This window comes from Acomys minous, assembly GCF_964271855.1.
Source record: "Acomys minous genome assembly, chromosome: 7".
Classification (NCBI taxonomy): Eukaryota; Metazoa; Chordata; class Mammalia; order Rodentia; family Muridae; genus Acomys; species Acomys minous.
Window position 1 is genome coordinate 120,905,490 of NC_140488.1, and position 12,805 is coordinate 120,918,294.

The 12,805-nt window shown below is 41.6% G+C and overlaps 1 protein-coding gene and 1 pseudogene across 2 annotated transcripts in view; one reads left to right on the top strand and one right to left on the bottom strand.

The window, feature by feature from the left end:
• LOC311602703 (claudin-34-like) overlaps positions 1-12,805 on the top strand; it is a 224,355-nt gene that overhangs the window by 17,291 nt on the left and 194,259 nt on the right. The window lies entirely within an intron of this gene.
• Positions 2,030-12,805, bottom strand: part of LOC311601282 (microfibrillar-associated protein 1-like) — a 164,259-nt pseudogene continuing 153,483 nt past the window's right edge. Inside the window, exons 3-5 of the transcript in view lie at positions 9,722-9,843; positions 9,014-9,122; positions 2,030-2,033 (exon numbers count right to left, since the gene is read on the bottom strand). The product of the transcript in view is annotated as a microfibrillar-associated protein 1-like (transcript). The remainder of the gene's footprint in view (positions 2,034-9,013; positions 9,123-9,721; positions 9,844-12,805) is intronic.

Below are 12,805 nucleotides of genomic sequence, written 5' to 3' on the forward strand. Positions count from 1 at the left end.
CTTCTAAATGTTAGCTTCATAGAAAAGTGAAGGCAGTTGTTAGTATTTTTGTTTGTGTCATTACAAACCTACTGAAAGGTTATGATAAGTTTATCTAAGGGTTACTTTGTTCTACTTACTTTGCAAGACCAGGTGTCTTATCGTTCACACTGCCTTCAAACTGGCTGTGTAGCCAAGGATGACTTTCATCCTCCTGCCTCTACGTCCTGAGTGCTGGGATTGATGATTTTGTATTTGTATGTGTGTGCCATGTGTGAAGAAGTCAGCAGAGGTCAGAAGAGGGCGTTAGGTCCTATGGTGCTAGACTGCTTGCAGCTGTGAACTGCATGATGTGGGTTCTGAGAAGAGAATCCAAGATCGTCTGTAGTGCCTGTGCTGTGAGCTGTGGCCCTTACATGTGTGCATGCTCTCCCTCTTTATATCCTTTAACCCCACACAAAATAAATTAATAAAAATTCTGTCTGTCTTTTAGAAACTGTCTTCAAAATAATGTCTTGTTTCATAGGGAGTACAGTCCTCTCCTGTCATAGGTCAGTGCTCTATGTTGAATTGACTAGCTTGAGTATACAGCTGGTGAATAGCAAGAGCAAGACTAAAATTCCACTCACGTCTGCATTTGTCCTCTTTCCACACCCACTACACCCCTTACTTCCCTCATCATTATCAGAAAAACATAGTTTTGTTGAGCAGTGTCATTTATAATCAGTATCATATCCTGCTTATCCTGCCATCCTCAGAGGAAGATTCCAGGAAAAAGGAGAGTGGTCTTGTCCATCAGCATAGTTAAAGACACCCCCAGATGGTATTTAAGCTTGAGGGCAGCAAGCAATAGTGACAAAGATCCACTCAGAAGCCACACAGAAGGTAAAACGAGACAATCAAAAGTAAGAAACCCACCTGAGAGCTCTTGGTGATGGAGAGTCCAAAAACCTTATGTTCTTAGAAGGAGGCTCAGAGTGCTGGGTGTAAAGCTCTATGTCCCCCAAGTTAATTCTTCATAACCTAAGAAAATAGGAAAATCCCTTTCATTTTGCATCAGGCAGGCCTCTCATGTTATGTGATGTCCCTTGAAACAACCATGAAGAAGTGAGAGAAGAGTAAGAGGACTGCAGTCTTAGACCGTTTTCCAGTCCTGACAAGGCAAGACACTACTATAAACATGATACCACAACCCTAGCCACACTCTGAAGTGGCAGAGTCTTCAGCCCCTGAGCAGCATTCTGGTCCTCCACACCCAGATATAAGATACACTCTCAGTGACTTTTTGTTGACTCCACATAGTCCAGTTCCTTACAATGGGAAAAGAAGATGTGGTTGAGGCAATGTGCCAGAGGCAGCTATTCCTAAATAGGGTACACTCTCTCTGGCCAGCGATGCTTAGGGAAAGTTTGGAGTCAGGAAATTAGGGGGGCCCTAGCCTGCACTCAATCCCAGTTTCAGGTGGTCCCGACTCTCAGGCCACAAGGTGGACTTGCTGCTGGTATTCCTGACCAGAAGTTCAAAATTCACCTTTCTACTCAGCAGCTTTGAGATTGGGCTGTGCCACAGTATAAGGCAGGAGTTCCTGTGGAGAAGCTGAATCTGGCTGTACTCTCTTAAAAGGCTACTAATCAGGTATCCTCCCTCAGGGGTTCCATAGTGTAGTGGTTAGCATGTCTGCAAGGGTTTGGGTTCAAGTGCCAGTGGAACCATAGTTCAGCAACAGTCTTATTCTCTTGTTAATACCCTGGATAAAAAGCCATACTTCAGGGAGTATTTCCCTGGAACAGGCAGTTGATCGGGTTTCCACTCCTGGAGAGTTTTCTCTGCACTGTAGGCACCAGGATGAGTCAGCCAAGGTAGGTTTCTCTATATGCTTTATTCATAATAGCCAGATCATGGAAACAGCCTAAGTGTCCCTCAGCAGAAGAATTGACTAAGAAACTGTGGTACACTTACACTATGGAATACTACTCAGCTATTAAAAACAAGGGATTCCCAAAATTTGTGGACAAATGGATTGAATTAGAAATTAACATAATGAGTCAGTTCACCTAGAAGCAAAAAGAGACAAACGGTATATACTCACTTATATCGAGACACTAATCCAAGGGATCCGTCCAATGAAAAACTTCCCTTACCAGGAAAGTGGGTCAGAGGAGAGGACATCCTCTTGAGACTTTAGGAGAGAGTAGCATGGAAGAATGGGGAAATAGAAGGATCCACAGGGTCCTGGAAGCCTACAAGATGAACTTTATGATAGGCAGATCTGGGTCCTGGGGTCCTCCTCAAACTGAGGCACCAGCAAAGGAGAATATAGGCAGTAAACTTTGAACCTCCATCCAGACCTAGCTGATGAACAGGATATTTATTCTCCACCATTGAGTGGAGAGGGAGATCTGACTCTCATATGGACTCTGGTGTTCCTTTTCTGACCACATTCCTTGATGGGGAGGCCTGGCGGTACTCAGAGAAAGAATAGCAAGTTACCAAGAAGAGACTCGATACTCTAAGAGCATATAGGAGGAGGGGGGTCTCTCTCTCAATCACAGACATAGAGGAAGGGAGTAGTGGGGAAGTAGGAGGAAGGGAGGAATAGAAAGATACAAGGGAAGGGCTAACAATTGAGATGTAATATGAATAAATTAATAAAAAATAATTTAAAAAGAAAGAACTGTTAGAACTAGTGATTAAAAAAAGCAATGCTTCAGACATTCTTGTACCTATATTCTGAAGAACACCTTTTGGTCCCTGACATGAAAGGATAGACACCATTCCTTCACCAAGGTCACAACTGCTTTAGGCAGGGTAACTTGGAGCCTTAGCTGCCTCCTTCTCCACCTCAGAGAGGTTTCAGGAGGAGCTCTGCCCCTGAGCCCTTTATCCTCAGTCAGGGCAAGTTGACCCCCAGAAATTTGCAGATAAAGAAATCAAAATGGACACACTTGACTGCAGCTAAAGTATTTAAAGATTGATTGTGATAATAAATTTAATATCTTTTTTCTTTCAAATGTCTTCTTTCTTATGCTTCATTTGAACCACATAGTAGTAGTAGTAGTAGTAGTAGTAGTAGTAGTAGTAGTAGTAATTATAAGGTGTTACTTTTCATAGTTTGCTTTAAGAAAGATTTATTTGAATGTTTAAATATCTTGCCCATCACCACTAACTACTTTTGTGCAAGTGTGTGTACTAAGGAACAGAAACAAAACTATTGTTTCTCTTACTCTCTTATTTATCAGCAGTTTCTGGGCATCCCTCCAATTGGCCAATGGTAATGTTGCCTTAGCAAACATCATCTGTAAACAGATGATTACTTTACTAATTCTGGAATTCTATTAAAGAAACCTATTGACTTTTATGGAGCAGTCAAAAGTTATTTTAAAAATCTGCAAATAATCTTTTAAAAAAGTAAACAGGAAAATGGAATTCCTAATCAAGAATTTCTGCTATGCTGCTCTTTGATCAAATGGGGGGGGATGAGGAAGTTTTACTTGGGTGATGTCTTTAAATTGGGCATGGATTTAGGGCAAGGCCATGGTGGAAGCAAATGTAGCACTTCATTTAATTGAGATTCTCCTTGACCTTGTGAGGTGCCTGTCCCCTGCATCCAGCACATCTTTAATAAGGAAGCTACACATGACTGTGCTCTCTTACCTTTGAATGTTGGTATCCTTAGAAGCCACGCAAGCTTCACCTCTGTGTTTATTGTGTCATGATAATCTATTTCCTATCATTTTGTAGATTTAATATCTCATTCAACTCTTTAAGTCCTTTTTAAACTCTAAAAATAAGACTAAGAACAAAAGCATAGTTCTTTTCCACTCAATATAGCTGGAGGGTTACTGGAATGAATATTCCTCTCTTGAAGGAAGAATTTATATACAGTTTAGGATAAATGCTCTAGTGATGTATATTGCAGATATTCTGAGGCCCCAAAGGGCTGGGCAAGCATGCTTCCCCTATGCTTCCCCGTAATTGTGAACAGAGAACTTCAGAGAATTGATTTAGTGGGATTCCCAAATGAGCACTTTCTGTAGAGAAGCTGCTCTTGCTCTCGTGATGTCACAATAGGCCTAGGTTGATCTTTGTATATTTTAGTTCTTTGGCTTGGAGTGTGGCTGGTAATATGCACGTATGGTAATATGGTTATTATGATACATAGACAACATATAGGATCATACTTCTTATTTACTTTTTGGTTTACTTATAAATATTTGTATGCATCTGTGTGAGGACAGGGTTGTGTCATGGTCCTGGAATTGGACCTGATATGGGTGTGGGAAATTGAACTGAGATCCTCAGAAAAAACAGTGTGTGCACTAAAACACTATACCACAAAACTGTAACATCTAAACTGTAGAGTGCTTTTTTATTACAAAGTGAGTCCTTCGGTCTTTGTTCATAAAAGGCAAATTTTTAAAAATAGATTTAATATCTTCAGTTGTGTGTTATATGAATGTGTGTTATGTGTGTGTGACCAGACAAAGCTACCCTGAGGCCTTGTCTAAAACTACAACAACATAGCCCAACTTCACTCATGTGCTATTACTTACAGTAATCTTGTAACGTGTGTCTGAAGTGGTCATATAGCAGAGTAAGTGGAATTAACTTACATATTTGTAGATTGAGGGATGATGGTAGATGATGGCAAAATTGCCCATTGTTTCATTATCATCTTAGGAAATTCATACTACCTATGAGCAGGAAATGGCTCTGTTGTAAAAGTAGTCAAAAGTAGGAAAATGGAGCCGGGCGGGTGGCACATGCCTTTAATCCCAGTACTCCGGAGGCAGAGGCAGGCAGACCATTGTGAGTTTGAGGCCAGCCTGGTCTTCAAATCTAGTCCCAGACAGCCAATGATACACAGAGAAACCCTGTCTCAAAAAGTAAAACCAAAAAATAAAAACAAGTAGGAAAATGAGCTGGGGCTGGTGGAACATGTCTTAAATATTAGCACCTAAGGAGGCAGAAACAAGTGGTGCTCAATGAGTTTGAGATCAACTTAGCCTATAGAACTTTGCCTCCTATGAACCCCAGGAAACATGATTTCTCATTAATTATTGGAAGTTAAAGTTGTTCTATACGAAGGGTGAGGATCCTCCTTTCTTTCTGTTGCATTTTTAAAATTATTTGAACTTTAGAAGGCTCCTCATGAAACCAGAAAACCACTAGCAAGACAGTGATAAGCACAGCCACACAAAATGACTTTTTAAATTGATATTATGTTAACTAATTAATATGCTGTTTTCCAATAGTTTTTATTATTCAAGTTTCGTGGAGTGGCTCCACACCACAGTGGGTGGTGCCTCTCAAATCGTAAGAGAAGTTGATGTGCTTTCCTTATGAAACACAGGTGATTGTATCCAGAACGTCCCCGCATATTGAGGTTGCAGATAATGGAGTTATAGAATTGAATATTCCAATCACCTTGACACCACGTTTTCAAATCATAATACTCATTCTCAGCTTACTCTTAGTGACCTCTAGGATGAACGAAGGAGAATAGGTGTCTTGGGAAGGCTCTATACTAATGCACATCTTGTCCCTGCCACCCCACTGGTCCTGACCTATGTTAACATTCTTAAAAAGGAAGACCCAAACCAGAAGACCTTCAAACCCCATTTCCTGACTACAGTACATTCCATACTGCTAACCTCCTTCCCTTCACCAGGAGCTGAAAGTGTTGTTGTTTTGGTTGGTGTTGGTGTTGGTACTGGTGGTAGTGGAGGTTAGCATTTTGGCCTCAGTCTTCCTCTCAACCTATGAAGTCATTACCTGCCTGACACTAGTGAGGCCAGACATCCAGTGTATAAAAGGACAAAACCCTTCTCTCTCTCTCTCTCTCTCTCTCTCTCTCTCTCTCTCTCTTGCTTTCTTACTTCCATCTTTCTCCCTCTCTGTCTCTCTCCCTCTTTTTCTCTGGAACAAACCCCAATCCTCCTCCCCCCATGCCCATATAGTAAACATCTCCATATCATATTTGTTGTGTGGCACAGAGTACACATCATATATTTCATATTTTATATTATGTTTTATATATAAGGGTGGTGGTGATGGTGATGGTGCAGGTGATGATATTGGTGGTGATGGTGTTGTTGTTGTTGTTGGTGATAGTGGTAGCAGTGGCGGTGGCTCAGTTCTCTGTAAAGATGTACAATATTCAGGTAACACAAGATAAGGGCAACATGGAAACAATCACAATGTCAAAAGTGAGGAAGCTGGCTAAGGGCACAGATCCCCAAATTGATTTGAGAAGAAAGATGCTATTTGCAGTGGTGTGAACACAAGGCAATTTCTCTGTCTATAAAATGATGATAATAAAGGCTCCTTCGTAGAACTCTGCTACCATAGAAATGGGATGATACTACAAAACACATAGTAAGGCTGGAGGTGTAGTTTAGCTCAAGATGGGGAGACTTGCTTTGAATATGGGGAGGGAATCTCACATCTGATTCCTATCATAAAACAAAGAAAAAGTATTTATGTCAGTATCTGGTATAATCAACTACCATTATTACATGGTCATTAAAAATACGGATGATGGGGCCGGGCGGTGGTGGCACACGCCTTTAATCCCAGCACTTGGGAGGCAGAGGCAGGCGGATTGCTGTGAGTTCGAGGCCAGCCTGGACTACAAAGTGAGTCCAGAACAGCCAAGGCTACACAGAGAAACCTTGTCTCGAAAAACCAATATATATGGGTGATGGGAGGAGCAAGGTTGACATATGTAGAGTTTCAGTTTTGCAAGAAAAAATTCTGTTAATCTATTCAGCAACGTGACTATAGTTAACAGTACCAGATTGTGCATTTTCATGGATGAAGTTTTAAAAAGAGCAAATTGAGTAAATTGATTTTTAACAGGAAAATCACCTTGTGATTGTTTGTTGGTGTGGATGTTAGAAAAAGATACAGATTTATATACTGTATGAACAAAACTGGGGCCAGCCTGGAAAGCCAAGGCAGAAAAAACCCCACAAAAGTTCTTTCCCATTTTAGTTGTCTGCTGCCATTTGGAGACATAAGGCCAAGGTGTAGAGGCTTTGCTTGACAAAGTTCCAGGGACCTCCGTCTTTCCAGTCAGCTTTACAAACATCCAGAAGAGCTGTTGAGGTTCTGATTGAAAAAGTTCCAAAGATCTCTTAATGATTACCACTGACCTTGAATATTATGAGTGCTCCAGCTCCAGGTGTATGTTTGCCTAAAAAGTACTTTGAAATCTGCTCTTTCTTCTAAAACTGTCTTTCTGTTTCTCAGCCATAATGAAATTCACACTGGAAAAACTTTATCCCACAGAGAATGTTGAAAGAAGGAATCTGGCCAAAGTCTGGACACAGTGATAAAGGTCTGTGCTCTGACTGTGGGAACCCAAGCAGAAACTGTTTGGCAGGAAAGTTAGGACCTTAATATAACAGTACCTGGCTAGGTACTGATAGCTGTAGAAAAATTTCCATAGAATCTCCTTTCAAAGCAAAAGAAGGTGATCTTGGAACGTCATGATTTACAGATATTTTATAAAACAAGACTCCGTGTCAGTCCTATTGGTTTGGGACTGAGAGTAAGTCAAATTCTTTCTTTATTAGAGATTACTTATCTAAAGCTATGCTTCTGTAACAATCATGTAAACACAGAGGTTTTAGGCAAGGGAAGTTCATGTTTAAACTTTCCTGAGTACTGGTTAAGAAATAATAATCAGGTCATGCTGACCATTGCTTGGAAATGGATTGGTTTTTGCTGTAAGCTTTATTGTAGTTTATAGAGATGTGTTCGTATTTCTTTGTTAAGCTTCTAGCTTAATTTGATGATCTTTAAATGCCCTATTGATTGTTAAAGATAAGTAAGTCATGATGTACTGTGTAATGGAAAAAAAAAAACTTATCTTCACTTTAAATAAAGTACTGGGGCTGGCCCAAGGAGTAAGACAGAGAGACAGAAAAACTGAGCTATTAGACTTTTCATTTTGTACCCCAACTTATTTCTGGAGTAGCATTCTTAAATCCTGCTTTCCAAAATCTTTTCTAAAGAGCTAGTTCCTAGCTAGTTGTTCACAAACTGTTGCTTTCCCTTCACCAACTCTTCACTTCTTCCTCAATTCTTCCTGCCATGGATCTACCCAGACTTTCTCTTCTCTCCTATTCTTATTTCCTGGAGCTGCACTGTGGGAGCTACTATTATCTCACGTCATCTCATTCCTGGCATCAAGAACACAGAATTCTTTCACACTTTCTTCTTGTTAAAATAAACATTTCTCTTCAACCTGCAAAAGAAGTTCTTGTCCCTGAAACTAAATAGTTTAATAATGGAAGCAAAAATTAACTAGAGAAATATTGACTCATCAATCAACACTTAGTGGGTGTTTGTAGAGCGTGAAATTAGTGGGGAGTGAGAGTAATCAGGATGTATTATATATGTGTTTGAAACTGTCAAAAACTACATTCAATTGATAAAAGTAAAAGAATGGCACTTACTGTAAACTGTATATCAATTCTTCCTTAAAGGGAGGAATCTTCATCCCACTAATCCTCCAGCTATACTGAAAGGGAAAGAACTATGCTTTTGTTCTTAGTCTGTATTTTTAGAGTAGACAAAGAACCTAAAGAGCTGAATAAGATATTTAATCTGTAATCACAACTAACCTTTAAAAACATCAGCTGCCATCAAAGTGTGGCTATGCTGATGTATTTTCAAGGGAAGTTCTGGGGGTCAACTTGTCCTGGCCCTGGGGAAAATGCTTACTGGCAGAGCCCCTGGTGAAGTGTGGCGAAGCCTCTCTGAGGTAGGGAAGACAGCAGCTGAAGCTTGGACTAACCCTGCATAAAGCAGCTGCAACGTTGGTGAAGAAGACGTGTCTATCCGTTCATGCCAGAGACAGAAAGACTTTAGGAAAGTATAGGTACAAGAAAAAAGTCTCAAGTTCTGTTTTTTTTTTAAATCTAGGGTAGTTATAAAGGGTGTGGGTCCCATTAGTGATTCATGGTTATGCTGTAGTTTGAAACTAGGACCTTCTGCTTATAAAGCAGAGGTGATAACGACTTACACTTTGGAGTCGCTGAAGGCGAGAATCTGACCAGGAGCCTTTTCAGAGAGTACTGCCAGACTCAGAACCAGCACGGGAACAACTGCCTTCTGCTGTAGCTCTGCCAATCCTGATGGGTGCAGAGTTCCAAGGTGAATTTTGACCCTGGAATCAGGATTTCTAGCAACTTGTCCACCTTGTGGTCTTAGAGTCAGGACCATCTGAAACCGAGGTTGAGCCCAAACTCAGGTTAGGAGCAATCCTCAGATGGTGACAAACTTACAGTGAGAATTTTTCAGCAAGGTAAAACAAGGCAATCAAAAGAAAAAACCACCTGAGAGCTCTTGGTGATGGAGAGTCCAAAACCTTACCTTCCTTGAAGGAGGCTCAGAGCAGTGGGTGTAAAGCTCCAAGGCCACAATTTGAATTCTTCATAACCTAAAAATATAGAGCAATCCCTTTTCATTTTCCACCAGGCACATTATGTGATATACCTGGTGCTGTTTCCTATGTAACAACCAGGAAGAGTTGGCCTGTATACAACCATTTCTAGTTTAGCCTTACACAAATGGGACTGAAGAGAAGCCCTGAGAATTTTATCCTCTTTGGTGACTCCTGGAAGGGATTAATGTTGGGAAAGGAGAGGAGAGTAAGAGGGCTGCAGCCTTAGACCTTTTCTAGTCCTGGCGAGGCAAGATACCACTATAAACATGACACCCCACCCCAAACCCCACTCTGAAGTGCCAGAGTCCACAGCACTGGCAGCAGCATTCTGGTCGTCCAAGTCCACAGCGAAGAGCCACAGGCAGTGACTTTTTGCTGAGTTCTCATAGAAAAAGTCAGTCCAGTTCCTGAGAGTGGGAAAGGTAGGCAGGCCTGAGGGAAGGCGCCAGAGGCAGCTGTGCCTAGGTAGGGTAAAACTCCACTTGCCTGCAGTGCTGAGGGAAAGTTTGGAGTCAGGAAGTTAGAGCGACCTGAGCCTGGGCTCAATCCCGGTTTCAGGTGGTCCGGACTCTCAGTCCACAAGGTGGGCTTGCTGCTAGAATTCCTGAGCCCAGGGTCAAAACTCACCTTTGTACTCAGCAAGCAGCTTTGAGAATGGGTTGGGCCACAGCAGAAGGCAGGAGTTCCTGTGAAGCAGTTGACTCTGGCTGTACTCTCTGAAGAGGCTACTAATTACGCGTTCTCCCCTAGGGGTTCCATAGTGTAGTGGTTAGCACGTTTGCTTTGCACGCAGAAGGGTTTGGGTTCAAGTCCCAGTGGAACTGTAGTTTAGTAACGGACTTACTCTTTTGTAAGTACCCTGGATTAAAAAAACAAACAAACCACGGGACCGATTTTTTCTCTTACCTACATTTTTTTCTAACACCTTTCTGGCTTTAATCCAAAACGACAGACAACTCTCCTTCACCAAGTACAAAGCAGCCTTGCCTGCTGTCTTCCCCACCTCAGAGAAGATTAACCAGGAGCTCTACCCAGCAACCCTTTCTACTGAGTCAGGAAAGCTGACCCCCAGAACTTTCATGGAAAACTATATCAAAATGGCCATTGATTGTGATCATAGATGTAATATCTTGTTCAACTATTTAAATCCTTTTTGAGCCCTAAAAATAAAGACTAAGAACAAAAGCATAGTTCTATTCTTTTCAGCTAGCTCGAGGGTTGCTGGAACGAATAGTCCTCTCTTTATGGAAGAATTTATATACAGTTTAGAATAAATGATCTGGTGACCTATGGTGTAGAGATTCTTAGGCCCCAAAGGGCTGGGCAAACATACCACCCCTGTGCTTCCACGTGGTTCTGATCTGAGAACTTCGGAGAATTGATTTAGCAGGATTCCCAAATGAGCACTTTCTGTTGAGAAGCTGCTCTTGTTCTAATGGTGTCACAACAGGGCTAGGCTGATCTTTGTACATTTCAGTTTTTTGACTTGGAGTGTTGTTGGTAATATTCTCACCTGTTATTTGATGCATAGATAACATATGGGCTCATAATTCTTATTTACATTTTGGTTTACTCTTAAATATTTGTATGTATTTGTGTGTGGAGAAGAGTGTTACATTGTTCAGGAACTGGGCATGTGGTTGTAAACTGCCTGATATGGGTGTATGAAATTGACCTGAGATCCTCATATCCATTCGGTCCATTTCCTGAGTGTGGGAAAAGAAGGCGTGTCTGAGGGAAGGCACCATAGGCAGCTGTGCCTAAATAGTGTAAACTCCCACTGGCCTGCGGTGCTGAGGGAAAGTTTGGAGTCAGGAAGTTAGAGCGACCTGAGCCTGGGCTCAATGCTGGGTTCAGGTGGTCCCGCCTCTCAGTACACAAGGTGGGCTTGCTGCTAGAATTCCTGAGCCCAGGGATAAAACTCACCTTTGTACTCTGCAAGCAGCTTGGAGAATGTGTTGGGCCACAGCAGAAGGCAGGAGTTCCTGTGAAGCACCTGACTCTGGCTGTACTCTCTAAAAAGGCTACTAATTAGGTGTCCTCCCCCAGGGGTTCCATAGTGTAGTGGTTAACAGGTCTGCTTTGCATGCAGAAGGGCTTGGGTTCAAGTCCCAGTGGAACCGTAGTTCAGCAATGGACTTTTTGTAAGTACCCTGGATTAAAAACAAAAAAACAAACCTTGGGACCAATATTTTCTCTTACCTATATTTTTTCTAACACCTTTCTGGCTCTAATCCTAAATGACAGACACTTCTGGGCTAACATACTACCCCTGTGCTTTCACGTGATTCTGATCTGAGAACTTCAGATAATTGATTTAGCGGGATTCCCAAATAAGCACTTTCTGTAGAGAAAAACAAAGTGTCCACTAAAGCACTTTTCCACAAAACTGTAACTTCTAAACTGTACAGTGCTTTTTATTACAGATCGAGCCCTTGTATCTTTGTTTATAATAGGCAAGATTTTAAAAGTAGATTTAGAGAAACACTTAAAGAAATGATCAACCTCCTTAATCATCAGGGAAATGCAAATCAAAACAACTCTGAGATTCCATCTTACACCCATCAGAATGGCTAAGATCAAAAACTCAAGCGACACCACATGCTGGTGAGGATGTGGGGAGAGAGGAACACTCCTTCATTGCTGGTGGGAATGGAAACTAGTACAGCCACTTTGGAAATCTATCTGGTGCTATCTCAGAAAAACAGGAATAGGGCTTCCTCAAGACCCGGCTATTCCACTCTTTAGAATATAGCCAGAAGATGCTCCAGCACACAACAAGAAAATTTGCTCAACCATGTTCATAGCAGCCTTATTCATAATAGCCGGAACATGGAAACAGCCTAAGTGTCCATCAGTAGAAGAATGGATAAAGAAACTAAATTCCATCTACACTATGGAATACTATTCAGCTATTAAAAACAAGGAAGTCCCAAAATTTGTGGATAAATGGATTGAGCTAGAAATGGTCAAAATGAGTGAGTTAAGCCAGAAGCAGAAAGACTCAAATGGTATATACTCAGTTATATCTGCATATTAGCCCAAGGGGCATGTCCCAGGAAAGCCTTCCCTTACCAGGAAACTGAGACAGAGGGGAGGACATTCTATTGGGACCCTAGATGAGAGAAGCATGGGAGAATGGTAAAGTAAAAGGATCCAGAGGATCCTAGAAACCTACAAGTAGAACATTATGATAGGCAGGTTTGGACCCAGGGATCCCGCTCAAACTAAGGCACCAGCCAAGGACAATACAGGCCGTAAAACTTTAAATCTCTACCCAGATCTACCCAATGGTCGGAAAATTCTCCACAGTATAGTGGAGAGTGGGATATGACTTTCTCACATACTCTGGTGCCTCACCTTTGACCA